The sequence below is a fragment of the Pieris napi genome, chromosome 12 (genome assembly GCF_905475465.1).
Source record: "Pieris napi chromosome 12, ilPieNapi1.2, whole genome shotgun sequence".
Taxonomy (NCBI): domain Eukaryota; kingdom Metazoa; phylum Arthropoda; class Insecta; order Lepidoptera; family Pieridae; genus Pieris; species Pieris napi.
This window is the reverse complement of record NC_062245.1, coordinates 12,294,042-12,320,872: the sequence shown is the minus strand read 5'-3', so window position 1 is coordinate 12,320,872 and position 26,831 is coordinate 12,294,042. Positions and strand designations below refer to the sequence as shown.

The 26,831-nt window shown below is 34.0% G+C and overlaps 1 protein-coding gene and 1 long non-coding RNA gene across 7 annotated transcripts in view; one reads left to right on the top strand and one right to left on the bottom strand.

Moving 5' to 3' along the window:
- Positions 1-26,831, bottom strand: part of LOC125054758 (partitioning defective 3 homolog) — a 75,937-nt gene that overhangs the window by 40,467 nt on the left and 8,639 nt on the right. Inside the window, exon 1 of one of the 6 annotated variants that reach the window (XM_047656815.1) lies at positions 2,295-2,418. The exons of 4 other annotated variants lie outside the window; for them this stretch is intronic. The gene's annotated coding sequence lies outside the window, so the exon portion shown is untranslated. Of the gene's footprint in view, positions 1-2,294; positions 2,419-26,831 lie in introns of those variants that run through there. One more of the 6 variants, XM_047656817.1, reaches the window with a different exon arrangement.
- Positions 13,018-13,702, top strand: LOC125054760. The gene is made up of 3 exons (XR_007117754.1): positions 13,018-13,225; positions 13,306-13,389; positions 13,462-13,702. It is a non-coding gene; the product is annotated as an uncharacterized LOC125054760 (long non-coding RNA).

Genomic DNA, 26,831 nt, shown 5'->3' with positions numbered 1-26,831 from the left:
ACCGGCGTGCGTGTCAATTAAACCTATATTATATTTTTATATAAAATCGTGTTAAGTTTATATATAGATCTGACATAGAATTGTATATTATGACTTTTAATATTTCTGCACTACCTATTATTACAAAAGTATTCACTCATTTTATTTTGTTAAACTTCGTTGCAAGAAATACATTTCTAATAGCAGCCTTATCGCTTTCGAGCGATCTCTTCCGGGCAACCACTGTAAGGAAAAAAAATAAGACAAAAAGTGCAAAACTTCATAGGAATCAATTATTTAGCCAGGCTATAATAAGAACAGTTTCTGAAGCTTCAAATGTTTCTCCGTATAAATAAAGGGAGTGAGATTTATTTAAAAATCTGCTGGCATTGTTCTATAAATTTTACTACATTTAAACAATTGTCGATTAAGCGTACCACGGTACATTGCTAAATCCATTCATTTTGTGATAAGCTATTGTTAAGAGATCTGAATGCAGAAAATGGGCACAAATGTATTTCATTACCTATTTTAAGGGAAATAACAAAACGTATACAATACATTACAATTATGCAAGTACTAATATAAATGTTGCAAAATTTAAATTCTACTGATTATAAACAATAGTGATAACTTATCTACGATATTGTGACAGTTTACAACTGCATTAATTTTCTCGTATTACAAACTAAAAGTAAGGGTAAGATTCAAAGGGTCATATCAGCTATATTCCACTTCACCTTGGACACTGGATATGTGGGAATATGATATCCCTAAGACCCCAGAAGCTTTCGGATTCCACCATGTCCTCGCTATACCTAACTAATGGGTTTCTTATCCAATTATGTATATTGTTATTGTTGTAATAAGTAGAAATTATATAATGAATAAAAAAGTTTCCTACAATGAATCAATGTAAAATTGTCTATAATTAGCCCTTGTTCGATGCTTTCCATCATGAGATCTAGGTATGTATGTCAGTTATTATGTTATCAACACGATCTATTACAATGCCAGTGGTAATGATAGTTCAAGATTTTCTAGTCTCGATAGATCTTCATTATGTATAAATTTAGGTCTTGTTTTAAGCGATATAAAAATAGAAAATTGTAAATTGGTGGATAATTTGTTAACGTTCATGTTTCTCTCTGAGTAATAACTGTTAATGGCCGATTACGTAGTCAACTAAGTGTTTAACATACGAAAAAGTCTTGAAGTTTTGGAACATCGGATTGTTCTGAAGAGTACAAAATTTTCAACCAAAAATGAAAAATAATTAGTTATTTTGATCAAGAGAGGTTTTAGAACCCAATCCCATCTTATAAAGAAAGTTAGTTTGTTACGCTTTCATGCCTTAACAAAAATAATACATAGTTGGTAATAAATATGACTGTGAAAAATATCACTTGTAAGGACATTGCAACTACGATTATGAAACCGTTTGGATTCTTCTAGTCGCTGATAGCCATATACATATTATATTTACTACTTGTCCTTACAAAGTCTCTTAACGCTTAAATATATGATTTTAACGATGATTTTATAACAGACATATTATAGATATTATATAATATCGTCTAACATACATCATAATTATGGTAGAGCTACTAGGAGCATTTTGCATTAAGTATAATTTATTACCTTAATTGAATTTTTTGCTTGTCGTATCCACTTGGCATAGAAACGGACTGTATTGTATTTGTAAGAGTCTGTGTTATACTTATTTTATGGTACAAATACAAAAGATTAAGATAGACTACAATATTATTAGAAAGTACTGTAAACCAAAAAGGCGAGAAAGTTTAAAAAACAGCAAACCTTTTTTGATATTAAATGACGTAGAAATTGTGAATGTTTTTATCAAAACCATTTATAATGTGTAAAGTATGACATAATGTGAATAAACCGGTAATGTATATGTTGTATCTTTGTAAATTTTAAAGGATAACTGGATGAGAGAAATAGCAGTACATGCCTAATTAGAAGCGTTAAGGTTAAATTGGAAGCTCCTTGACTTAGTGCACAGGGAGTAAAACTCTTGAGTTTCGATTCCCAGCAAATAATTCTTGAAAGACAGATTTTCTATCTTTTGGATTAATACTTTATCTTCAGATAGTATCTCAATCAAAGTAAATTATTTTCCTAGGGCCACTAAAGTTCACGAAAATTACGGCGTGAAATCGTAAATTCACATTTATAACCTTATTAAGAGCTGAAATTAAGTAAGCCCGTTCCAATTTCCGACTGCACTTACAAAATACTTTGACATTTGACAATCATAAAAACGTTCTACATATGAAATTCGTAGGTATAACCTTTCACAGCACATTTAAATTTCGAATTCCTTGTAAATTCACTTCACAAATTCTCTTTAGTTATAGAAGGTACGAAGATGTAAACACGAAGCCGAAGGCTGCGCGGCGAGCAACTGGCTTTGCTTTACAGCGCGTGCGCAGGACCGCAGCTGAGTCGGGGGAGGGGGGTTCCACTCCCCTCGACGAGGTAACCGACCCATTGTAACGTGTAAACAATCGTACCACCTGACACCGTTTGCAAGCGCTTCAGTCGCAAACCTAGTACAGGAAATGCACAATTTCAAATAATTCGATATTTTTAACGAAAGCAGTACAAACTCAACATTAAGAGACGTTTTGATTTTATAATTCGCGACCTGCAACCACCACCTCCGAACTTAATTCCCATGTGTGACGTGTGTTCTCTCCTAATAACATCCCAACTTGGCCAATGTAATATTTAAACTAAACTAACAAATATTTAAACTAAACTAAGTTACTAAAACAAATCGTCGGCAAACGATGGCATTGGCCATGACCGTCAAAGCAAGACAGATATAATAACATTTTAATGATATTCCTCAAAATTCAGAGTAAGTCCAGTGGCATAGAATGCCTCGCTCTTAATGTCTGGTAAGAGAGATATTGTTGTAGGTCAGGGAGGATATTTGTTCTCGCCGCCTCGGAACGCTTGAAGTATTTCCGTACCAATTCGACTTAGGGTCCTTCAAGAAAAGAGCGCACCAATTCTTACTTAGAATTGAGAGGACGTCGAGGCAGAATACAAAATTCCACAACACCTCGACCGTCCGTCGTTCCACAACTGAGCGTTTTTAAGGCAAATTTTGCCGTGGTGCGCGGCATGTCTATGTGGAACCAGCTACCCACTGAAGTAGGTATTTTCGAACCAGCTCGACTTAGGGTACTTTAAGAAAAGAGCGTGCCAATTCTTAAAAGGCCGGCAAGGTCCATGAGCGCCGGTTAGCATCATAACCTCCTGCGTTTGCCCTCTATTCTATAAAAAAAATATATACATCAACGAAGCGCTGATAAATATGATAATTAATTCAGGAATTATTAAAACCTGTGTAAAGCTATGGTCTAGTAATTTGATTGGGGCTGCAGGATAAGGAGTGGGGTCAATGCCGTACGAGGTGGCGGACCGCGACGTAAGTGCACTGAGCGGAAACCATACTAGTCCTGACTCACAACCTATTTTCTCATGATTAAAGGGTTGCATGCGTGCGATGGCTTCAATTATTTAGGAGCATCACATTGAAAACATGTTTTTATATATTTGGTTAATATATAATTATAGGTATTAAATGACAGATAAAGAAATGTCTTGCGAAAGAGTGACATTGCATTGATTGATGTTTTTATCAATGACCGATTATAATTGTATGTTCTGATTAAAAATATTGCAGCTGATTTTGTAATATAAGATAGAGCAAGAGACTAAGAGAGGAATGTCTTGTCTTTAACTTTGACGTGTGATTGAAATGATCAATAAAACAACAGTTTTTATTAGGCCCTACAAGACTTTATGTAAAAGTAAGTTGTTGAATTGTCTAAGTATGCGCAATGGTGTTAAAGCGCCATCTAGTATTTAGTCGTGAAACTTCTATGCATAGTAAATGGTGCTATAGTAAATACCTTTAACAATACGGCTATAGTAATATTGACTGCCACGTCTTTTTCTAAATGCTATATTTATGTATTGAAATTTCCTATATTATATATTTATACTAATTCTTCAACATGTGTCCCCGACTGTTGTACTGTATACATGGGAATCTTTGTTCATATTAGTTTCATAGATTCTTACCTAGATGGCACTACAAGCACAACCAATAACATTACATTTTATAAATAAATAAACTTCTGAAAGATTTAGATAGTATTTTGGACGATTTAAAGTGTATTTATATTGACAGTGGTAAATGTGTTTAAGATTTAGTTGGAGTAAAATTTGCTATACAGTACAAAAGACAACTTCCTCCCTAGTTGGTGTTTAAAAATGTACATACTACAAATATTCTTCAATTATAAAGTACTATTTTTTGTGGGGTTTGTTAATGACCGAGCTACGAAATACATTATGGCGGAAAATTACGAGATTTTTAATGTACCGTTTTAAAAATAGTTTCAACTATTGAATTTTATTCTAAAACATAACTATATAATCCCGTAAAGCACACTTAACTTTACATATAACAAACATTGAAACCCAAAAAGTGCCAGGTATACTGGTAACGTGACATACTAGCCTACCTATGAGTATTAACCCTTATAGGATTAGTAACTAGGGTAGACCAAAGAAAAAAAAACTTTGGTTATAAAGGCCTTTGCCAACTTTAAGTTAGCAGTCGTATGCAATACATTTAATTTTGAATTAATCGAGTATAAAAATTGTAGATAAAAAACTGTTTTAATAAAAATAACCAGTGCCGCTACAACCTTTTCATGTCTGGGCCTCAGATCTCTGCAGCTGTTTCATGATCTTTTGTCAACCTAATGGGCAAGTAGGTGATAAGCCTCCTGGGCCGATTGTCGATTTTTGTGTCTAAGGCAAGGCGGATCCCTCACGATGTTTTTCCTTCACCGTACTAGCGAATGTTACATAGACAGAAAGTGCATTGGTGTACAGCCGGGGATCGAACCTACGACCTCAGTGATGAGTCGCACTCTGAAGCCACAGGCCAACACTGCTATTAAGTTTTTAATAAGATCATTGTTACAAGACTTATTCTATGTTTATAAATACAAAAACAATGTTATACTAGAAAATTGTGCTTATATTTTAGATACTAGTTGATCTTAATGGAGATTATATGAAAAACCGATTTCTACATTCAAGAAACTATGTAAGGTCGTGAACAATGGTTGCACTTGGAAAAGTTCTTGTGAACTGTGGAAAAATATCACCAACATATAAGATGACACACATACATAGTCTAAGTAATTTTTATAGCTTGACTAGAATGCATATCGTCCCATAGGTCCAGTTCCCAGCGAATAAATCTATTATAAAACAGACTTTACTGGCTAGAGAACCTAACACAATAAGTAAAAAAGAATTATCAGTTTTTTTTTGAAAACCAAATACGTTTTAACTGAACTATTGTGACCTGGTTAAAAAACGGTTTAGCCACTTAGATGTTAATATATAAAGAGTAAGCGGAAGATTAAGAAAAGTGTCTTAGTGCCTAATCTGACACCCATTGTAGTGATTGTTCTTTTGTTAACAACTGAACCTCTGGGATAAAGGTGCGTTTTCCACAGCACTAGAAAGCAGGGCTGGAAGTGTCTTGTCTTGTAATACCTTCACTATATATTCAGTTGAGTTAATTGTTAGATTTTTTGTTTTTTACTTAAATTTAAAAGTAGAAATTGTTTTTTAAATACTGAATATATTTCGTTTAAATTGTTGTACATAGTTTTCGAATTGATTAATAATAATTTTACAGGAGCTTTAAAATTATTTTCAAGACTAGCTCATTATTGATTGATGATTAGATTCATGGTGGACTACTTTGTATATAAAGTGAAATCAAGAATTAAATCGTTCTACAAAGTACCGACTAGAAAACTTTCATATTTTATATTGGTTATTTTGGGACATGCTTAATAACTTTTATCATTTTAATACAGTCTTTCTGACCACAATTGCTTATAAAGCATTCAAAACACCGTTATATACTATTTTGATTTAAACCTGCACTACGGAAGAACTGTAATCTGGTCACAACACAGGGGCTCTAGTGTGGGGATTAGTGTCTGATCAATTATGTGACCACCAACCATATTTCGTTATGTATAATGTTTTACTCAAATTCAAAATAACTTAATTCATATAGGTAACAAAGTACACTTATGAACGTCAACAGAAAGGTGTTACATTGATTCTAAATTTACATTTACTACCAGTTCGCCAGTCAAGGGCATAGAGCGGGCAAGAAGAACTGGCAAGAAACTCTCCACCACTCTTTTTAATTGCTAAGTTCAAATTATTATTAAACATAAATAATGGATTCGTGTTTATTACAAAAATATTGTTTTAATTGTATAGTACATGCATAAACAAAAGACAACTTGAGATTGATTTAGCTTAAATTGAAAGTCAAACCAAGCAAGTAGGAGCTTAACCTACTATGCCTACCAAATCGTAAAAGCTATTAAGCTGGCTATCGAACTAAGTAACCAGTGCATGTGTGTAAAAAGAATTTCATAAACAATTAAATATAATAAAAACGAGTTTTTACACAAATGTACGAAAGAAATTTAGCAATTTCGTCTTTTTCACGTATGAAAAGGTAAAAGTATTTAAATGTAGAATATAACAAGTAAAACCACTTTCGTTAAAACGGAAACTCGCTACCGGAAAGCGGGTAATTGTATCTTTCGTTTATTTTTTCATGTGTTACAATTTATAGGGTGACCAGCGAAGGATGTCGGACCCGTGGGAGAAACCGAGAGTTATTTCTACTATTGCATTACGTAAAAAATTACAGGAAAAAACAAGGGTAATACTTTTCTTTGTGCTCGGACCGGATACAATAATGTCATTGGTTGACGTGATTTGAAATTTAAATAAATCGCAGTTTAATTCGGAATTTAATGGCGTGTTAATTATTCCTTATATTTATTGCCTTTATAACAAATTTATGATAATTATAAGTACTACTCGAATCGGTAATGCCAACTTTATAATAGGTGATATGACCATGACTCCAAGCAACCAAGGCAGTCCAACCTTAGGAAGTGGTAGTCACGGAGGCTTCAGGCTTATTTAATGATAATAAATGTTAAATTCGCACATAGAAAGACACAGCCGGGGATCGAATCTACGACCTCAGGGATGAGAGTCGCACGCTGAAGCCACCACTAGGCCATCACTGCTCTGTTATTTTATGAAAAGTGTGTAAAAATAAAATAATACCTACACCGCTCTATGAACATATTAGGTCCTTATATATTTATTGTATATATATATAAACATATATGTAATCAGCGTTTTGTATGGGAGGAACAAAAATTAGTATCTTTTTAATAGAATATATTTTATTAATCAAAGTATGTACCATTGCTATCTATGCACTGTACCATCTTATGGGTAGTTCATTGGTCCCTTTACAAAAAAACCATTCGGACGGGAATCAATAAAATCTTTGAAGGCGGTTTCGACTTCCCCAAAAAAATTAAAACGGGAAAATGAAATGCACGAGTTAGTAGCTGTAATTGAATTTGGAATTCCTAACCAAAAAGGAAGGTATTTGAGGTCAAAGTGGCCAGTACGACAAAACCTCAATTTCATATGTAATTAATGAGCAAACCCGTATCTGCCACTAAAATCTGTACTAATATCGCACGAATTTCGTTATTAAAATATTTGAACTATTTATGCAATTGATAAATTATGTTTACATTATCATATCAAAGTGGGTTACATTACAGATAACAAATGAATACGCAACTCGTGTGAATTTTTTAAATCTCAATTCCTGATAAGTAGCGCGATAGTTTTATAAACATACAAATCCTAATGAACAACTTACCATCATATTGTTTTTCTATTCAAGTACGAAAATCCATTTTAAGGAATTTTTAATCATTTCTTTCGCTTCTGATGACGAAATATGACGAGATAATCTTTTTAAAAACTTTATCTTACGCCTTATTCTACGTTTGTTGAAAAGACGACACTAACAATAGAAAAAAGGTATTTAGTAACTATGAAAGTTTCATTATAACGCATTATCTAATTAAATAAAGTTTATTTAAATATCACAAAAAAAATATTTCTTCATAATTCAAGATGTTTTAACTTTAAAATGTTGACGATGCTAACTTCAGGGTGTCGGTTTTTTGTGACGGAGTGCGCGCGCATCGAAAAAATTTACTCTCATTATTTTTCCCGAACGCGCCAAAATAAGTATAACTTCAAAAACAACCGACAAATCTAAATCTAGATTTTAAAGCTAACAAACAGATCTGTTAAAAACTAGTTATGTAGAAACGTTCAAGTCGAAACCTGATGTATCATTAATCATTAAAAAGACCTGGCCACAGGTACGCAGATTTCACAATGTTTTCAATTCTGGCTTTGTTCCCGCTGTTAAGTTTTGAAACACAATGCGGTGTTTATATTAAAATATGCAAGTGCAAATTGTTCTACGCAGACAAAACAATTTTGTTTCGTGTTTTGGATACTAAACCCTTGTAAGGACACAAAATATTTAACTATACCTTTGATTGAATAGAAAGCCAAAGCAAAAATTAAAGACGGCGCGCGATTGTCCAACTCCATGTCTAGACCAATCACAGCCTTGCGACACGATACAACTTTGCGGCCAATCACAATCTATCGAAACATAATTTCGTCTTTTGTTTTACATTCTCGTGCCTTGATAGTTCTTAACACAACAGGCAAGTAAGTTCCGTAGGTAGAATTTATTTAGGTTTGAATTATAAGTCAAAAATCATTAATTCATATAGGTAACACAATGTACACTTATGAATGTCAAAAAAGAAATATACATTAAATGCTTCTAATTTTACATTTACTTGCCAGTTCTCAAATCAAGGGCGTAGAACGGAAGAGAACTGGTAATAAACTCTCCGCCACTCTTTTAAATCACCAAGTTTTTTGTTTTACACAACGTTTGTAAAGAGCTGCAACCATTACACATGACATCTTAAGTAATAAATAAAAATAAGATAAATGAAAAACAAAGATTTGGCCTCTATCAGCAGGAGGCATGGTGAAATATTAGCGCGCACTTACATTGTCGTGGGACAACACGCATATATGTAACTCAAAAGCTATACAGTGATCCCACCTGTAACGCGATTTTCGACCTCCCCTATAACGCGGAGATTTCTCAAAGTATATTTCCGTAGTGGGAAATTTATAATGATTTGTCAAGTCCATAATTAAATTTGCGTACGTTTGCACCTGTTTCAAATGTGTTATTATAATTAAACGAAAAAGTGCAAGAAAAGCATGTGATTAAGACATCTATTCATTACAGGGTAAGATTTATAACGCTTAGGAGCTAGTTGGTGCCTTTAGTAGTAAAAAAAAATTTCATATTAATTGATCTCAATGCCAAATTGTGAGGTATATTCATAAATTCAAGGGCACAGTAATAAACATGCGTTCTATTTTTAAAATGCTAGTTTCTACGATTGGAGCATTTATATGAAAATGTAATTGCCTTATGAAGCCCACACCAAGGATCTCGGTCAAAGATTAGCAACGGAATTCCTGCCACACCCACGCCCACACATTTCGTACGACTAATTGAAAGAGTAATACGAATTATAGACTGAATATTGCGCAGAAAGACTGAATTATGTATGTTTCAAATAAAGACTTAAGATTTTAGGTAATCTTTAGTATACAATCACAATTACCAGGGAAAAGAGAGGTCACCCTCTAGCACGAATTTAATTAAAGACGCTAAGATAGAGAGAGAGGGCCAGTTAGAGGATACCTATACTCTATAAGAGGTCCTTGGAAAAAAATTAAATTATTTCTGCACAAAATGTTAAGTTTGTTTATCCTTTGAATGTTTTAAGGCGTAAATGTGGCATTAGTATTATTATTACTATTGCAAAATTACAATGTTCTTAATTGGTTTTCCAGGCGAAAGGCAAATAATAAAAAGACTGACAAAAACTCAAAAGTCAAAAATCATTTATTCATATAGGTAATGTCTCCGGGGTAGCATAGCAAAGTGTTCCATGCTGCTACGTACTAAAAAGGTAGGCTAAGTAAAATCACATCAAGGAGAAACGAAGTTTGCGGGGGCATCTTGTATATTATAATAATCAATGCGTAACATATGTACATACAAAATAATAAATCAAGCAGCCACTTGCCGTGCTGCAAGTCAACAGTTGGGGCGGATGCTCAGTGGAGAGATAAGTGCGGACAGACAAAAAACACTTGCATCCCTAACAGACACTCGACAGTATCTTGTGATCCTAATTACAAAACTAATTAATTGAAAAGATAAAAATAACAATTTTACTGACTTCTTGGCCTTGTTTATTACTATTAAATAAATATATTTTATTTTCGGTATGTTTTTTTAATATAGTCAAACGTCTAACCAGTTGTCTATGAAAAAAATCCAAAAAGTCAACGTGAGTCAAACCAGGGACCGCGAAAGTATTAATGTACATTACATACCTACTGTATACTATAAAATAATAAGCCGATATTTTTACGTAATAACAGGGGATGTTACAGAAACCATTTCTTGTCTAAAATAATATTTGAATATATTTTATTACATTTGTATATTATATTATTTAACAAACATTAGTTTATCAAAACCTAAACATAATCAAACTACAAATACAGTAATTAAAATTTACTAACTTACATAGTAAAGTGTTATGAATCCTCAATATTCGACTATTTATATTATACAAATACTTCTCCTTATTGTCATAGATTGGTTTGTTGGCATCAGCCATTTAATATCGACATTCAGAGTCTACTGTTTAAAGGCTTCTGCTTAGTTAGACCGCTCAATCGAACTGAGGGCCACACCAACCAGTTCCTGTATTTAAGCAACCAGCATTTGTAATTAACCAGTTTCGACATTTCGTGTACTCGTTCCACGACCGAACCCGAATCGACCACAGAGTCGAACGGCAGTCATAGGAACGAGTGTCAAAGATTACTTTAATATTTATAGTCATTGATTTAATATTTAAAATTATGATAAATAACGTTTAATAATAATAATGACTATGGAGTCATTATTATTATCGACCATTGAATAGTCATTTCGAAATTAACCATTCTTATTAACGGTTTTACACTAATTCATTTAATATGAAAATAATGACAATGGCAACTGACACTAACACCATTGATTCAAAATACTATCAAATTACTACAGACTATCAAATAGCCTGTTAATTTGTAGATCTTAACTGACTGGACTTTGAAGTTATTAATTAATGAAAATGGCATTAATTAAAAATAAACGTGATTTGAATAATAAATTTGTAAAATAATAATAAGTAATCACAAATTCATTACATTCGGCCGTCCGACTACGTGCGATCTCCCGACGCACGGTATATAATCATGGAAAGGTTTTATAAATTCAAATAAGTACACTAACAAAATATTTTAGTTTCATGTGAACTAATTGTAACCTATCTATACATTTGGTTTTAATCAATTATTCATTACATTCGGCTATTATTTGGATTCAGATTGATTTTGTGATAGTTCATTGTCACTTTTGCTACTTTGGCTATCAGACGTACTACTGCTGCTAGCTACTGCTTCTAAATTATCATTATGTTCGGACACATTTATTTTGATCCACGGCGAATCCTGTCTAGATTGAAGATTTACCGCCTCCAAGGAAAGTCTACACATACCAAACTCGGTGCAATCCGTTACTACTTTCCACTATTTGAGATGCCTCTTCTAACTTTTGTACTGTAGAACGCGGCTTTTGTATGTAAAATTCTAGTCCTCTTTGTCTGAGGCTTTGGAGTCTATTAGATTAGAATTATGAGTTGTAACAGAATTATTAAATCAAACGTCGATCAAACACGTCGGGTTGCCAGGGTTACAATAAATAAGGGTCGTTTTGTTATTCAACCAATACACATCGATTATTGGTCAAAGAGGTGTTTATGCCCTGTGCAAGCTCTATTCACTGAATTACTATCACCTTGTTATAACGCATGTATAGTGATTTTTTATTAGTAAGACCGGATATTTATACGAACTTCTTGCCTCACTTCTGTACAGTTTGGATTAGACTCATTATTTATATCTAACATATTACTTGGGCTATCTTTCAATCTGGTTCCAAACAATGCTACCGTAGCTGTATTTTGAGTGGTGGAGTTAGTTGCATTATTAATTCCTCACTGAATTTTTCCTACACACACATGTCGCAGTTCCGTTCGTCCTCACCGTCAGAAAACTTTACAAGTGAGCTTAAGATCGTTTAATTATATCTTCCGGCTTGGCCGTTGGCTCTGAGACACACAACAGCATTCAAAACATGTTTAATACCATGAGTATCGCAAAAAGATTTAAAAGCTGATGAAGTGAAAGAGGTACCTCGATCTGATTTAATTCGAGATGGTAAACCGAAGTCATAAAAATATTTAGCAATACCTTAACAGTTGTTTTTAGTCTTTGTATCCTTAGCAGCTCTTACAAACAAATACTTGGTAAATCCGTCCACTATGGTGAGAATGTAAATATTGCCGTTCTTGCTTTTGACAAATAGACCCAAGTGGTCAATGTGAATGGTGTGGACCGGAATGCTTACCCTCTCTATCGTATACAACTGACCATTCATATGTCGAGACGCGTTATCCTTATGCCTTTTGCGTGCCTATAGGCACACTTAATGCAAGACTTATCATACTTTTTAACAAATCTACGTAACTTAGGAAACCAGAAAACAGATTGAATCTTCTCGGTAGTCTTTGATATTCCTAGATGACCTGCGTCGTCGTGGTCAGATTTACACATTTGCCATCGAGCACTGCGAGGAATTACTAAACAGATCTTATCATCAACTCTCCTATACACTCACTGTTCTTAACTAAATAGTTTCTCCTAATATCTTTAGCTTCTCTATCAGACTCGGGCTTAAGAGTTTTATATATTCGGGATATCTCAGGATCTGACATTTGTAAAGTCAAGAGCCAGTTATCAGTGTCGATACTATAGACTGTCGGTCTTACTAATAAAAAATCACTATACATGCGTTATGACAAGGTGATAGTAATTCAGTGAATAGAGCTTGTACAGGGCATAAACTCCTCTTTGACCAATAATCGATGTGTATTGGTTGAATAACAAAACGACCCTTATTTATTGTTACCCTGGCAACCCACCGTGTTTGATTGACGTTTGATTTAATAATTTTGATACGACTCATAATTCTAATGTAAGTTGTATTTATTTTATCAACCAAAGCAATTATATACATATTTACTCAATATACTAATTACATTTTATTATTTGCAGCTAATAGAAACTCCAAAACCTCAGACAAAGAGGACTAGAATTTTACATAAAAAGCCGCGTTCTGCAGTACAAAAGTTAGAAGAGGTTAGTATCAATGTGATAGAGAAAGGACTATTTCATTCAAAATCCCTCAACGATCATACTTAAATTTTTTAGGCATCTCAAATAGTGGAAAGTGCCAAACTCCGCAACACGGTAGTGTTCCAGTGTTTCCAGGAAGAGCACGAAACAAAACAAAGGCAGATGGCTGAAACACATGAGCTCAAACAGAAGCGACTCGCCGAAGCTCACGAAAGGGCTAGACAGAAGCATCTTCTAAGGCTCAAATTGTTACAGCAGCAATTAAATAAATAATTATATACTTATAAAAAAAATAAAACCCCCGTTTTAAATGAAATATAACTTTTTATTTATTTCAAGTCCTTAACTATCCACACCTATGTAAATAAAACAGCCTTAAAAATATGTTTCAATAAAAGCAGCTCTAGCAGCTTTTCTAGCCAGATTGCTTGGGGGCGTCTAGGTTGGCCTTGGTTCTTCTGGAGCATTCTCAGTGTCATCAAACGTAACATCCAGGTCTTCTTTGATATCAATAGCAATATTGTGGAGGATTGCCAGTGCTACTATATATAATTTGGCATTTTCTAAATGACACTGAGAAGCCATGAAGAAGACACCTAAATCGAAAACCCTCCACCTCTAGTACTCTTTTCGACATCAGCTCGCACTCTGTCACAGATCTTCATAACATACTTCTTTGAAAAGCGGTATTTTGTTTTTAAATCGCCATGCGAAAGTAATAACGGATTGCACCGAGTTTGGTATGTTCTTTGACTTTCCTTGGAGGCGGCAAATCTTCAATCGTATGTATTAGCTGCATATCAATATTATCTAAATCTTCTATTTGATCTATAAAATCTATTTTCAACAAACACAAATATCTACTAACTTAAATCTTTCCTTGAACTAAACAGTCAAAAAATGCTGTCAAACGCGAAATCAGATGAAATTACGCAATTTTTGTCTTATACACCCGTTAAACTAGGCCTCTGCGTTGTATAAGCATTGTACAAGTCTTCATACAAACCAGACACTTGTTATAACAGCAGTATACATCAACCTTGTCAATTCAGACATTATTAGTAACATTTTTCTTATAACAGGCTTATACGATGTGCATAAATCTTTATTAGTAAGACCGTGTAACTGTAGAATTATCGATAACCTCGGGTGTTAATTTCGTGTTACGGCTCAGTGCGTCCACATACCTAAGCCATGCGGATGCCTGGCCGGTACTCTATACTAAAATTGAATTCACTTGTTAAAAGCCACCACCTAGCTATTCAGGGTATTAAGTCGCGTTTCGTTAATGTAGTTCGAATAGCGTTACAGTCTGTTACAGTTTTGAACTCAATCCCCAACAAATATACCCTAAATTTCTTTAACGAACATACAATTGCAAGGGTCTCGAGTTCATAAGAGTGCAAGTGACGCTCCTCCGGGGCGGTTTACTGGCTAAAGTAAGCTATTGGCTTAAGAGCACGCGACTCCGGCCGCTATAGCATCAATATCCCACCCACGCCTAAAGAACTTGCATCCGTATGCAACTCAGTTTCAAAATTAGGATTGTATATAGCTAAAATTGGTCGGCCAATTCATTTATCCTTTAAGGTAGTAAACGAACGAAATTCTTTATCTGTCCATTTAAAACATTTCCCTTCTTGAGAAAGTTGGTTGGAGGCCTAGCTGTTTCACCGAAACTTTTGATAAATTTTCTAAAATAGCCTGCTAGTCCCAAAAACTGACGGACTTCATGTACGTTCTGAGGAATAGGAAACTCTTTTACAGCTAGAATCTTACTTTCGTTAGGACGTATGCCTTCTGCAGAAATCTCATAGCCTAGATAGTCAAGGGTATTACTGAAGAATCGGCATTTAGATAATTTTAAAGTGAGCCCATTTTGCCGTAACAACTTCAAAGCATTCTCTAACCTCTCAAATCCCTCCTCCAGGGTAACCGATGGCACAAGAATGTCATCCAATGCTAACTCATCAAGTTTATTACCCAGAAATCAGATCTAAAGACGTAAAGAATCTATTGCCACTAAGGTTAGTTAATTGATCATTAATTAAGTGATCATCGATTATCGGCAACGGAAAACAATCCTTCCTCGTTTTGTTATTGAGAGCCCTATAATCAACGGATAAGCGCTGTTCTCCTGTTTTCTTCCTTACCAATAAAATAGGACTGGCATAATTCTTGAATTGGACTCTTGTATAATGTCGTTTTGCAACAAGTCATTTATTATCTCTTTCCGAAAAAGATAATCTATATGGTCGGTAAACTACAGGTTTCTCATCCAATAAGTCTATTCTCGTTCTAGTTGAGTTGTTACAACCATTTTCTCCTAGATTAAATGCAAAGCAGATAATTGAGTAAAAGTTAATGATCTACCTAATGCCTCTTTGTCAATTTGGGGACCAACATTTATGTCAGATATTAGTAAGGGCTCATATTCCGAATTACTTATTACTTTACATACATATTACTTTATTTACATAGGTACTATCTTTTTCAACAAAACAAGTTCCTTTAGCAATAGGGCATTTCTTGGATAATGTAAGATTTTGACAAGATAAATTTGTCACGGGCAAATAGCACTTTCCATCAACAACACTATAAACTCCCTGGTGCAAATAATGCACTTTCCTAGGCTCCATGAGGATAAAAATTACATTAAATAAGGTAAATGCAAGAAGTGCAAAACTACATAAAATATAAAATTACTTAGGCAAAGAATGGAACAAAACTAAGCAATCAAAACCTTTTGTAGACAATGAAAGGGACAATAACATAAAGAAAAGTGCTGAATCAAAGCTCAAAATATTGTTCAAGTACATAAGAAAAATATAATATTTGACAGTATAAACTGTGTTCAGATAATTTAATATGCCCCGTAGACTTAACCATGTTATTTCTAGCTTGTAAGTTGCATCATACCTGAGATGAACTTGATAAATGTCAATGTCTAGTCTACCTAGTCCTGCTTCGTTTCTAGGGTTGCTTTATTCTGTTCAAATTAAATTGTTAAAGATGACTCTCGCCTGGACCAACTGCAAACATCTTAATAACACACTGCACAAGATATTTTATATCAGTCTGTGACATATCTGCATTTGATTTTATTATTATTTTTGACCACAAGTACTTCAACAAGAAACAAAGTTAATTCATAAAATTATGTTATATGTATTATAATTACTTTAAAAATAAAGCTTTGTATTTTATAAGCTTTATTTCAGTTCATGATGTCAAAAATAACTAACAGAATAAAATCTATCTTAATAAGCACATTCCTATTAAATGAGTGAATTCTTTAAAGTTCACCCAATTCTGAGAAAACATGGACACCAAAAACATTCTGATATCCACATTTAGAATCTACAATACAAGCTTTATTTATGCTAAATTCTGTCGGCATTAAGGACATCAATAAATTCAAATTTTTAATTTACCTTTACACTGCTACAATAATTTGTCTTATGGTAGATAGGAGTTTAAAATTGCATAGTTTGTAACTTACTGCACAGGTAAACCCCAATGGTTATAATTGACTTCTCATAATACTTACTCGATGGAAATATATAATTTTAAAGTCTTCCTTAAAAAAAAGGCTTACTGGTAAAAGCTACTTCCTTGTGTCTGTAAATTACTCTTTACAAATTATGTATTATACATTTTCCTTGTACCTGTATTACTAAAGAATTTTCATATTAACATAATATTGTTCAATAAAATGCTCACAAGTGAGTGATAGAAGTAAACCAAATTCAGTTCATTCAATTCATGTTACTAAATTTTCTTATTTTTATTATAAATAAATCCATGAATATTTATTTATGATTATATGAATATTACAATGGTTCACTTTAATAACAAAAAATGAGTAACTCTTAATGTTCTTTTTTTTTTTCTAGACACATGACCTCTAGGATACTCACATGACTCATGATAGGCATACATAGCCTCTGGTAGCTGAAGCACACTTGGCTTCCTATTGTGGGCACACATAACCCTCTAACGACCAAGCACACATGGCTCGCTAGGCATACATAGCCTCTAGTAGCTGAAGCACACTTGGCTTCCTATTGTGGGCACACATAACCCTCTAACGACCAAGCACACATGGCTCAGTAGGCATACATAGCCTCTAGTAGCTGAAGCACACTTGGCTTCCTATTGTGGGCACACATAACCCCCTATCGACCAAGCACACATGGCTCGGCAGGCATACATAGCCTCTAGTAGCTGAAGCACACTTGGCTTCCCATCGTAGGCACACATAACCTACCAAGCACACATGGCCAATAGGCACACATCACCCATTAAGCACACATGGTTCGATAGGCATACATAGCCTCTAGCAGCTGAAGCACACTTGGCTTCGTAATGTAGGCACACATAACCTACTAAACACACATGGCTAATAGGCACACATCACCCACTAAGCGCACATGGCTCGATAGGCATACATAGCCTCTAGTAGCTGAAGCACGCTTGGCTTCCTATTGTAGGCACACATAACCTACTACGTACACATGGCTCGTTAGGCATACATAGCCTTTCAGTATGTAAAGCACACTTGGCTCTATAGGCGTACATAACTTCTAGTAGCCAAAGAAAACGTGGGGCGTTCGATTTCTATTTATTTATAGAAATAACATTAATAATCGTATAAAACACTTGTACGCACCTTAGATTGGGTCCTTATCGCACTTCTGAATTGTTATGAATCCTCAATATTCGACTATTTATATTATACAAATACTTCTCCTTATTGTCATAGATTGGTTTGTTGGCATCAGCCATTTAATATCGACATTCAGAGTCTACTGTTTAAAGGCTTCTGCTTAGTTAGACCGCTCAATCGAACTGAGGGCCACACCAACCAGTTCCTGTATTTAAGCAACCAGCATTTGTAATTAACCAGTTTCGACATTTCGTGTACTCGTTCCACGACCGAACCCGAATCGACCACAGAGTCGAACGGCAGTCATAGGAACGAGTGTCAAAGATTACTTTAATATTTATAGTCATTGATTTAATATTTAAAATTATGATAAATAACGTTTAATAATAATAATGACTATGGAGTCATTATTATTATCGACCATTGAATAGTCATTTCGAAATTAACCATTCTTATTAACGGTTTTACACTAATTCATTTAATATGAAAATAATGACAATGGCAACTGACACTAACACCATTGATTCAAAATACTATCAAATTACTACAGACTATCAAATAGCCTGTTAATTTGTAGATCTTAACTGACTGGACTTTGAAGTTATTAATTAATGAAAATGGCATTAATTAAAAATAAACGTGATTTGAATAATAAATTTGTAAAATAATAATAAGTAATCACAAATTCATTACAAAAGTATATTAAAAAATAATAAATAGAAAACTAAAACAAATTTAAAAAGTTTGGTCCCCGTGGCAGTGTACTTATATCTTAAATAGATTATAGGATAAATAAATATAAACAAAAATAAACGTAACCTTGTATGTAAAAGGTCAATGTAACTGTAAAATTAATTTAAATGGGCCTTGATATTAATTACCTAAACAGTAGAATATCGTCTATGCTAATATTATATGCCTTAAATAGTTATTTTAAATAACATGATATTGAACTTATGTCGTAATATATTGGAAATCAGTCCGAGCTTTCATAAACTTAATATGAGAATGGTATGAAAACTTACAAATTAGCACTTGTTACATTCATTTTATATTCAAACTGTGTTTCATTATATCAACTAACAAAAGATTAGGTTTGAATCGGGTTTCAAACACAGAGAAAGGCGGGAATACTTCTAAGGGATTTCGGGCTACCTGAGAGACTACCTGTTCCTCCACTATTATTATTCTACAGTTAAAAGATCTTAAAATAGGATATGGCCGTACGATCAGTGAATATAGAAGATTTTATTGTTCTCAGAATTTTTTAGACTAAATTATTTCAGACGTTATCTCTTGATACATTGAATGACATTCATCATGATATAGGATTAGTTTATTTCTAACATACATATATGTAGTACCTACTTAAAAAAATTAAGAGGCTAACCTTGTCTCTTAACATATTAAAAGAGGAAAGATACCTACTGCAAAACGAATTGTAGATTTGGATTTTTTTTATGTAACAGACAATATAGGACACGAACCTTTTAAGAACTTTAAGGAATTAAATGTGAAATCTGTATGTCATTTTCTTAAAGACATGCGTTTGCGAATGGTTTTATACTTAATGCTTCGCTTGAGGAAATAAAAATATTATGATCGTTTCGACCCATCTTTTTACCCATGACGGTAATTTAGATAACACGTAACAATGTTATTTTCCGCAATCAAAAACTCTGAACTGAATTATGTTATATCTTATGGACTAATGGCACGAAATCATAAAAAATCGATTTCTTACTTTATTTATTGTTTGTTAGGTTAACTCTTTGTTGTAAAATTAAAGCATACATTTCGGCCATATTGACCACATTTTTACCAAGTATCAGTACACATTTAAGAGGTAAAATTAACATGCGTTATATATACACTGACAATATCTGCCTGGCCGGGCTAAAATAATAATAATCCTAAAATTAACCCATTCAAACATTGTTTGTATCATCAAATAATCTCTTATAGAGAGTTATATAACCCCGTCTGTCACCACTATAAGATGATTATATTTTATATAAACAAAAACCATTGCAACATAATAGTACAAAGATCCTTTATATTTCAATAGCTGAAGTGCTGTTACATGATTAACGAACCACTCTTACATGATTTACGATCCACTCTTAGTTCTTACTAAGTATCGTTTCCTTGTAGAGCGTGAGAACAATGTGTCAGCACAACGGTCACGTAGGCCTTTAAGAATAGGATATAAATATAATAGAATACTTGTAATATTTAGTATTAAACGGACCTCAAATCGGACCGGTTGTATTCATTTTAACTTTAAGTTTTTAAAAACCCTTTTTCGCGGACACACTACTTGACTGGCGCTGAGGACAGGATAGTCGCTCTAGCTGCACGTACTTCTCAATTATCGGTTCGAGCATCAAATTCTGCTTACCTAAAAAGGGGAAACTACGTCGCGATTGCTAAAAACGGCTATTCAAAAGAACAAATAAATTTGTCAAGAACGCAAATCCAAAAGCGTTAAGGGTATTTTGTGCGAGTGTTGAGGCAGCGATGTACTGGTAAGTCACCTTTTCACCTTTCAAATCCAGCCCTCTCCACTTTTCTTTTGTTATTTTGAGATCGACATCTCTCATCTTAACGATAGTTTTAAGACTTTGTTAGAGTTAAATTGATATAAACGTAAATTGTAATAAGTTAATTAAAGAAACATAGAAGTAAGTAGGTTAGTGCATGAAATTCTGCAACCCCTAAAGTAAGTGTACCTAATTATAAGTTTAGATTCACATCAAATTCTGTGAACCATAATTATTGGGTAATTGTGTAATTGTTTAAAAAAAAAATGACGGAAATTAAGATACTGCCACGTGAATTCTCATGTGTTATCCCGCTCTTTAATGGAGACGGAAAATTACTTAACACCTTTATCGACAAATGTGAATATGTTATTACCGTTTACAATAGCGTTAACAACCCGGAGCAGGAATTATACCTGTATCATTTATTAACTAGCAAGTTAGTAGGCAAGGCTGCAGTGTTAGTTAGTGAGAGACGGGACATTAAAACATGGCTAGAATTAAAATCATTATTGATTCAACATTTTGGCGATCCTCGCTCGGAGGAATGCATTGCTATTGAATTGGAAACTATGAGATTACAAAACAATGAAGACTACATCGATTTCTGTAATCGAATTCAACATGTTAAAAGTTCGTTAATTGCGAAAGTAAACTTACTTACAGACCAACATTTAAAAGCGAGTAAAATCACAATCTACTCAAACCTTGCGAAGAATGTATTCTTATACAATCTTCCCGAGGACTTAATTAGAATCGTACGATTAAAAGGATGTGATAGCCTTGAAGCTGCCCTCTCCATCGTATTAGAAGAGGTCAACTTCAAATACCAGTACCAAGCCCATAGCACTATGTTAAGGTCTAATATACAAAAACCATCCATATTGATGTCATCCCCAGAGCAATTAAATAACCAACATCTACGAAATAATTCATTTGTGAATCCATCCCAATTTAAACCGCAGATGCAACAAGCCCCACAAAGTAATTTTAAGTTTGGCATTCCCCAAAATACAGCATTAAAATCTAACTTTCAGCCCACTGGTTATAGACCACCATTTCAACCCTCAGGATACAAGCCAAATTTTCAACCTATAGGATATAAACCCAACTTTCAGCCCACAGGTTGGCATAGGCCACAATTTCAACCGACTGGATATAGGCCTAATTTCCAACAGAATCAATTCAAATTTGGAATCCCCAACCAAAACTTCCAGCGATTTCAAAATCCACCAAATCAATTTAAATTTGGCATTCAACCAACACAACAACCATATAGACTAAATAGTGCGTTAAAAACTGATGTTTCCATGAGGACAGCTCCTCCTCAAAGACCCAACTACAACACAACAACGACTAATATGAATCAACTATTTTATAATCAACTGCAGGACGATTATGTAAACTTCCCCGAATCAGAATACTACCCTGAAAACTACGACCATACCGTGTACCCTGAATATTACCCCGAGGTCGAATATGTACCCACAGAGGAAATCCCTGATACTTCACAGGAAACTGAAACCGAAAATTTTCAGACAGAAGCCTCGTCCATAAACCCGACATAGTTCAAATTAATACGGAAATGGTAAATAAATTACCACATATTTATATCCCCGAAATTGACGCAAAATTTATGATAGATACTGGCTCTACTAGATCATTTATGAGCCCTGATATGGCAAACTTTTATTTTTATGATTTTAAGTACGAAGAACCGTTCGAGGTGATAAGCACTCACTCACGAAGTAAACATAATGAAGTCATACACATTCCCTTACTGAAAACGTTTCAGAGTCCGCTCAAACATAAATTTTATTTATATTCTATAGATAAAAATTATGACGGCTTAATTGGTTCCGACTTACTGACAGAATTACAGGCAAGTGTAGATATGAAAAATCAATTGTTAATAACACCTAACACAGTAATACCTATTATTTATAGCCCCTCTCGTCAAATCGTACTTGAACCACGTTCAGAAACCCGTGTTAAAATTCCAACTAATTTACAAAACGGTGAAGCCCTAATTGAATATACAGAATTCGGTGACGGCATCCGCATGCCTTCAGCTCTTGTGAAAGTCATAGATCATCAAGCTTCCACAGTTATTCAAAATCTAACTGACCAAACTGTCACAATTACATTTCAAAAACCATTTAATGTCCAGCCCTTTCAACAAAACGATATCATGTGTTACTCCAACACAGTTACAGACGACATTCAGGTTGACGAAATCCTAAAAGAAAATCTTAATAAAGTCCGCCTTGATCATATGAATGATGAAGAGCGAAAAGCCATATCACATTTATGTTACGAGTTTCGAGACATATTTTATACTGAAAAATTACCGTTGTCATTTACAAACCAAGTTAAACACGAGATACGTACGACAAATGAAGATCCGATATATGTAAAACCCTATAGATTACCCCCGATTTTAAACGACGAAATTAATCGACAAGTAGAAAAATTACTGCAGGATAACATAATACAGGAATCACACTCTCCCTGGAGTGCACCAGTTCACCTGGTTCCCAAGAAGTTAGATGCCTCTGGTGAGAGAAAGTATCGCATGGTAATCGACTATCGCCGCCTAAACGAGATCACTATCGATGACAAATTCCCCCTGCCAAACATAACAGATTTATTAGACAAACTAGGAAAAGCTATATATTTCAGTACAATTGATTTAGCTTCAGGTTACCATCAAATAGAAGTTTTAGAAAGAGACAGAAAGAAAACCGCGTTCAGTACACAGAACGGCCATTACGAATTTACGCGTATGCCGTTTGGTTTAAAAACTGCGCCTGCAACTTTTCAGCGCGCAATGAACAACGTTCTCAGAGGTCTCCACAACATTCATTGCATGGTGTATCTTGATGACGTCATCATATTTTCAGCCAGCTTACAGGAACACATACATAAATTAAGAACAGTTTTTCAGCGACTTAGAGACTCAAACTTAAAAGTACAATTAGACAAAACCGAATTTTTATGTAAGGAAGTTCTCTACCTTGGCCACAAGATTACAGAAAATGGCTTGCAACCAAATGATGATAAAATTCAAGCAGTCCTGAAATATCCTTTACCAAAAACCACAACTGAAATCAAGAGTTTTCTTGGCCTTATCGGTTATTATCGCCGATTCATAAAAGACTTCGCTAAAATCACAAAGCCGCTGACAAATTGCTTAAAAAAACGTAATAAAATTGTAATAGATCAACAATATATTGACGCCTTTCAAAAGTGTAAGGAACTATTAACAAATGCACCTCTTCTACAATACCCAGATACAGAAAAAACCTTTATCCTAACGACCGATGCTTCACAAATAGCCTTAGGTGCTGTACTTTCTCAAGGCATAGTAGGCAACGACTTACCCGTTGCTTACGCGAGCAGAACCCTCACTGAAACTGAATCTAAATATAGCACGATTGAACGTGAGCTTCTAGCCATTGTGTGGGCTATCAAACATTTCCGCCCCTATCTTTATGGGAAGAAGTTCATTATTTACACAGATCACCGCCCTTTAGCGTGGCTGCATTCTCTTAAGGAACCCAGTAGTAAACTCACCCGTTGGCGGTTAAATCTCCTGGATTACGACTTCGAAGTAGTCTACAAAAAAGGGAAACAAAACTGTAATGCTGATGCTTTATCTCGTATTAAAATTAACGCATTATCCGATAAAGAATCCATGAAAGTAAACTGTGATAATAAGGAGATACAAAAACGATTGCGTCGCGATTCACAAGACTCAAGAACAATTTCAATTACTGACTCTGAACATACAATCACTATTTCAGACATAGATTCGCAAAAATCCAATGAATCTTTCGAAAAAGTTACAAACCCGATTCCATCTCTTTCGAGTAAATCTGAAACTATACATTCAGCACAAGACCTTGAGTCACACGGTATTCCTATTTTAAACGAAGCAATTGATTCGAAGCCTAACCAAATATTAGTTTTCCAATGGTATAAAAACAGCATTCAAGTTCGTGACGTGTCCCGTGAAAAACAAAGAATCTTAGAAGTTTTTCTACCCATAGATAATGAAAATTTAATCAAACAATTCCTGAAAGAATACATAAAACCCAAAAAGAAATATTTTATATATTTCGAAAATACGGAACATCGCAAACAATTCAGCAACATGGTAATTAGGCTTTTTAAAGGTGGATCAATTCAATTTTATGAGTGTACGGAAAGAATCGTTTTTATTGACGATGAAAATGAACAGAAAGCCGTTATTCTGAAATTTCATCTCGGAAAAACCTGTCACAGAGGTATTCAAGAAACTTTTACACACATCAGGCGACACTTCTTTTGGAATAACATGAAAGAAACTATATCAGCAGTAATTAATTCTTGTGAAGCCTGTAAACAAATGAAATATGACCGAAAGCCTTTGAAACCATATTTACAGTTAACTCAAACGCAAGATGCCCCATTCCAGGAATTATTTATAGATATATTTAGTATTGAAGGAAAAACATACCTCACCTTAGTTGACGCTTTTAGCAAACTAGGACAGGCGATTGAAATTCCTAGTAAAGGCACACCTGACGTTATCCGCGCACTAATAAAATACTTTTCATTTTACGGTATACCTAAGAAAATAAGCTGCGACCCTGGTACTGAATTCAACAACGATCTATTGAAAGAAATGATGTCACTCTATAAAATCGAAATACATATCGGCACGCCTAGGAACCCTAATTCAATGGGAATAGTTGAACGTTTTCATTCCACCTTAATCGAAATTTACAGACTGGCAAAATACGAACAACAATGTACCGACGCCGCATCTATTATGACCTACTCTATCATGGCATATAATAATGCGATTCATACTGTAACAACTTTAACACCGTTTGAAGTAGTGTTTGGCCATGTAGATTCTGAAAACCCATTCAATATAGACTTCGAGAAACAATACTTGCAAAAATTAATTAAAGACCACGCCAAAAGAATAAAAGTTTTATACAAATACATATCTGATAAAATGTTAACGTTTAAGGAAAACTCTAGAGAAAAACGCGGTGGCGAATCCGACGTCCCGTTACCAGAAGGGAAAACCATTTTCACAAAATTAATAAACACTCGCAGAAGTAAGGACAAACCTTGTTTTGAAAAGGCCATAGTTACAGGAAAACCTGAAAGAAACACCATCCCTATTACAATTAGAGGTAAACACAAAAAGGTACCAATTAAAAACATAAAACGACCTTCATAGGTGGTGCTTAGTGATCATGATGACACTCACGAGCCGCAGTTTGGGCCTTCAACTTCAAAAGGTTGAAAACAATTCAGGGATCCGTAAGACAGGGAACAGCCTTCATCCAACAGGATAACTGGCTTATTTTTAAGGTATTAGATTTGAATGGCCTACTAATGGAATTAGAATATAACAATAGGAAATTTAGTAATTTAGTAAGATAGTAAGTGATGATAAGTCTTAGTTTAAAGAATTTTTAGGAATTAGGGAACAAGTAGAGTATTTGCAAAGAATAACTACTAAAAAAAAAAAAAAAAAAAAAAAAAATAGGCAAATAATCCCTTCACACCGAGTACGAAGAGGAATATTGAACCCTCTAGGCTCTATTATTAAAATTATAACTGGAAACTTAGATCAGGAAGATGCTCAACGATATGAACAGTTAATAAATCAATTAGGTACTTAGTCAACAAAATTTTCACAAACAAGCGTTTAATAGTTGTTTCCAAAATGTTAGATGGACTCATTAATTCATCAGAAATATTACACAATAACTCAAAATTATGGACGAAAGACTAAAACGTGTAAAAACAAAAAATGTTAAAAGATATAAGTACTAAAGAAAATAATGCAGTATACTCTACATATGTTATAAGTTTATATAATCTTTTTGTAAGTAATTTTAGAACGCTTTATATAAAAAATAAGCGAATTAGAAATTGCTTTGGCTTTCACCAAAACCAATGTTTTACACATTTATTACAGATTTTAATTTATATATCACAGTCAGAAAATCTTATGTATCCACCCACTTGGGATAATTTAGTTAAATTAGAAGATACGATTAATGTTAAATCATACATGATAGACAGGAAAATAACTTTTGTATTAGAGGTAGCTTTAATAACCAATTCAACTTATAGTTATAATAAAATGTATCCCTTACCTATCTTTCATGACCCTAAAAACCTAACCTTAATAATCATTCCTAAATATCCCTATATCCTGGTGA